A 4,934-nucleotide genomic window follows, 5' to 3' on the forward strand; every position below is an offset into this window, starting at 1 on the left:
CTCCTCCCCCCAGCAGAAGCTGTAAAGCCTCAAGGACTCTCCTCCTCCTCACTCCCTTCCAGCAGGAGCCGGGCTCCCAGGCCCAGGTGAGGCTCGGTGGTTAGTGTCACGGGCGCTGCACCTGGGAACTGATGGGACATCAAGCAATGGCGGGGCAGGGCGGCCTCCCAGCCAGGAGGGCCACATCCTCACCCTCTTCCTCACCATCCCCTGCCCCGTGTAGGCCTGCTGGTCCCTCCTGTAAACAGGAAACTTGAGGACAACTCATCACCCCACAATGGCCCCCCCACTCAGGGAGCTCTGAGTCCTCTGTCCTCACTGCTGCTCTCAGGACGGTGCACAGAAGCACACGGTCCCGTCTTTAGGGCAGGGAGGAGGGCAGGTGCCTTCTGGCCGCACCAGCAGGTGGGACAACGTGAATGTGAATTTGGGGAGAACATTCCAGGCAGGAGCCCAATCACCTGAGGGTGGTGAGCTGGACAAGGACATTGGTGAGCTGATCCCACTGCAGGGCCCTCTGTTCATTCCGCTAAAGGGGTTGGTTTGTCACCTTGTAGGCAGCAAACTCCCGGGGAATGACCCTCGGCCGCCAGCTGACTGGAAGGGAGGAGCCTGGAGGGGACCCTCACTCCTGCTCGCTCTACAGCAGTTTCCCCAGCGCATGCTCCGCCCTCACTCCCCAGGGTTATGTCTCAGCAGGTGCCCCACCTGCTCTCCATCCGCGTGGACACACTTCTAACCAGGTGTTGCCACTCTCTTTTCCCACCGCACTGGGGACTGTACTGCTTTGTTCTTCAATATCACGTTGTGCATTTGAAGGCCACTTGGTGGTTTAGTGTTTAATATTTGGTGGGTTTTGTGGGGGGATTTCAAAGGAGGACGGGCAGGCATGAACCCCAGGTTCAGTGTGTGCTGTGGACTCAGCCCAGGTGATGTGGATTCCCATGGGGGTCGGGGGCTTTGACCTGTGGCGGCCGATGGAAGTGCGTTTATGGGGTGTTTCTAAGCAAACATCACTCCCTCTAACTCTCCTTTGGACATTGTTTCTGTCCTGACGGCCTTGGTCTCCGACACTGGATGATAGTGACAGAGAGGAGAGGCCTTGGTAGCAGGGAGATCATTTCCGTGTCGCTTAAGGGGGACAGCGAGCCCGGCTCCCCGGGACCAGCGTGGAACCTGTCTCTGCAGCCACCACTGTGGGGGCCCTGATGCCTTCCCCGGGCAGCAGGGAAGGGGCAGGGGAACGCTCAGCAACATCAGGATTTGGGGTGCGGGTCCCCCTTTCCACCTGGGGCTCATGTGGACTGAGTCAGCTGGAGAGAGGCAGTTAACTTGTCTGAGTGTCAGCACCTGGAGGCTATTCTGTCTTTACAAGAAAATAACAGGAATTAAACGATCGCATCTGTACAAGACCCCGCACCGGGTCTCGGTCAGATGATCCCCTGACAGGAGCCGTCCATTCAGACCCTGACCTTCCTCTCAGAGAAGGCACTTCTGAATCACCTTCCTCCCTCCCAACTCCTCCTCCACGGCCTCCTCCTGTGGTTCCACACCACCAGGCTTGTCACCTGCTGCCCCTCCAGGCCTGTGCCCTCCACTCTCACGCCTTCCCCGGGCTCAGCGTCTCAAGCTTGTGTGTCTCAAGCTTCCGGGGCTCCGGGGGCCTCAGTTTCTCGTCTGCTGCTCTGTGGGTGTGACATCGGAAGACACAGCCATTAAGTCCGCTGGGTAGGGCTATGGAAAGGCCTCTTTGGATAGAGCATCGGCCTGGGTTCAATTCTGGTCAAGGGCATGCACCTTGGTTGCAGGCTTCTCCCTGGCCTGGGACCTGGTTGGGGCGCGTGAGGGGGCAACCAATGGATGTGTTTCTCTCACATCGATGTTTCTCTCTGTCTTTCCCTCTCTCCTCCACTCCCTCTAAAAATCAATGAAATAATATCCTTGGGTGAGAATTAAAAATAAAGGAGAGAACAGCTGGCCCGTCGTTTTGAAGGAGTGCAAATCCAAGTGAAACTGCGATTTGGAGTCACTGGCCATTGCATCCAGAGAAGAAGCCTACTGGCGCCGCCTAGTGTTGGGTGGTAGATTGCACGTGTTCAGGGAGAGCCCAGGTTCTGCATGAAATTGCGCCCCTGGTGGGCAGGACTCACAGTTGCGCTCAGTGTAAGGAAACTCAGGCTGTTCCTGCTGGGTGCCAGTCCCCTGGGGTCTGACTGGCCACTCCTCACCCCGCGATCCATGTGAGAGGTCCGACATCTGGGAAATTAGATCCCACAAAGGACATAAGTGAGACTAATGGGATCGTAAATACTTGAATTAATAATCCATGAGCAAATGCCAAAGTTATGAGCCATCTCGCTCCCGGTAAAGAAGCCCCACAACCTCCCACTTCCGCCGATGACAGTACAGCTTGTGTGAGACCCACACGTCCCCCAAGAACAAGCAGAGAATCTACATGAAATGGGAAGTGAGCTGCCTGACGGAGTTGGTGCGCCCCAAGGCGGTATGGACTTGAGGGTCAAGATTCTAGGCAAAGGGCAGCTACAGAGACGGGAGCACACCACTCGGCACCTTTCCCCTTAGGGCACCTTTAGGTCCCAGGAAGACGAGGCGCAGGATGTTGAGAAACCAAACAGCAGGAGGCGAGAAAAGCCACTTCGAAGGCAGAGGTAGCAGTGGCGGTTTCCACTGAGCGGATTTACAGAGTCACACGTGTGATGAGTTAAAAGTGTAGGGAGATCAGCCCTGACACCTGATGAGCCATCTCCTACTGGCGGCTCCTTGAAGATCCATGGATTCTACACCCTTTGGCGTTTGCTCTTGACTGTGTCTTAGAACAGACCTGCTTCCTCTGCAGCAGGTGCAGCCAAGCTTTTCAGTCCCTCATTTCCTCATGGAACAGCTGTGCTGGGCCTGGCCCGTGTGGCTCCGTTGGCTGCAGCATCGTCCTCTCCGTCTCTACAGGTGCCCAAGGGAACTTCAGAATTGAGTTCCAAGCCGCTCAGACAAGATAATCACCTGGTATCTGGGTCGTTGGCAAACATTTAGAGGTCAGGGCTGGGTTCCCTTCTCATGCCTGCTCTTCTCTCCCTCCTAGACCTTCTGGAGGGACGTTGGCATCATGGAAGCCCAGAGGGAGCAGATACCATGGCTCCTGCCCCAGCAGAGTTTACCCGGCATCCACTGCTGCTCAGCAGACGAAGCTGCCCACAACCCAGACGGAGGCAGGAAGCAGCTTTGCCTCAGGGACATGAGTGAGACAGGGAAAGCCTCATGAGGCAGGTAACCAGCTGGGGCCTGACAGGCAGTGGCAGGTAGGCGAGGGGATGGGCTACAGTTAGGGGTGGGCTTGGCACGCATGGATGGGTCCTGTGGACGCAAGAGAGCCTAGATTAGGGGTGGGGAACATTTCCTTCTGCCAAGGCCCATTTGGATACTTAGATCATCACTCGTGGGCCATACAAAATTATCAACTTTAAAATTAGCCTGCTCACTTTGATCAAACATTTCATTAACTCGCCTCTAATGCCTTGGCAGGGCGACCAAATGATTTCTTGGGCCTTATACACCGTGGGGTCCGGACGTTCCCCACCCCTGGCTGAACCTGTTTCTTTCACCTTCACTCTGAGCAGGTGGTGATCATTACCAACTCCATTCCTGGAATGTGGTCGGTTATTTGCACCATAGCACTGATGCGGAGGGGAAATGCTGTATAACAGTGACTTTTAAAGAGCAAAAAGTTTTACATTTGATCATTCTTTTCCTGCTATAGTTCCTACTTTTTTGCCACGTGTAAGAAATCCGTGCCAAACGTAAAGACACTACGATTCTGTCCTGTTCTCATCTAGGAGGTTTATGTTTTAGGATTTTATATTTAGTCCTATGGTACATCATGAGTTAAATCTGATCTACTGGTGCGGCTGGAGGTGTTTTAATATATCCAGTTGTTCCAACACAATCTGTTGAAACGTATCCTTCCCGCACTGGATGGCTTATCCACTTTTGTGAAAAACCAAGTGACCATATAGACATAGATCTGTTTCTGGACTCTACGGATCCTTACATCTATGTGTTCATCTTTTCATCAATACCATACTGTCCTGACTACTGTAGCTTTGAGATATGTTTTGAAATTATGCAGTATTGTCCCTCCAAATTTGTTCTCATTTTTCAAAATTGTTTTGGCTATTGTAGGTCCTTTGCAATTAAATATAAATTGTGAAACCAGATTTTTCATAACCTTCCCAAAATAAAACAAGCCTATTTGGACTTTGGTTGAGGATGCATTGCACTAAATCCATTAATCAATTGGGAGGAAGCTGACATCTTAAGAATATTGTTTCCTATCCATGAACACTATGTGTATCCCATGAAGGTCTTCATGAATTTCTCAGCTATATTTCATAAGTTTTACTGTACAGGTATTTGATGTCTTTTATTAAGTGTATTCCTAAGATGTTGATCATTTTAGACATTATTGTACATTGCACTTCTTTAATTTCAATTTCTGATTGTTCAAGAATATAGAATACTCGAGTCCCAGTGCCTGAAAATTCATGCACTCGGGGGTCCCTCAGCACGGCCTGCACCCTCTCACTATCCGGGACCCCTCTGGTAGGGTCCCTAGGCCTGGCCTGAGATCAGGGCCTATTGGGGCTTCCCTTCCCCCAGCTGCAGGCAGCTGGCTCCACCCCAACCGCTGCCAGTGCTTGCAATCTGTGCAGCACGGCCTCCCCTCACCTGCCACCTGTGGCCTCCCTCTGCAGGTAACAGGCTGGGGTGGAATGGCTTGGCTGGCCTGGGCCTCCCTCTTTCTTTGCTGGGGGGTGAGGCCAGCCCTGCGAGGGGTTGTCTGCCTACCTGATCTCCCCTAACGCTGGCCTGCCTACCTGATCACCCCTAACCACTCTGCCTGTCTGCCTCATCGCACCTAA

Source organism: Myotis lucifugus, unplaced genomic scaffold (genome assembly GCF_000147115.1).
Source record: "Myotis lucifugus unplaced genomic scaffold, Myoluc2.0 scaffold_4421, whole genome shotgun sequence".
In the NCBI taxonomy this organism is placed as follows: Eukaryota; Metazoa; Chordata; class Mammalia; order Chiroptera; family Vespertilionidae; genus Myotis; species Myotis lucifugus.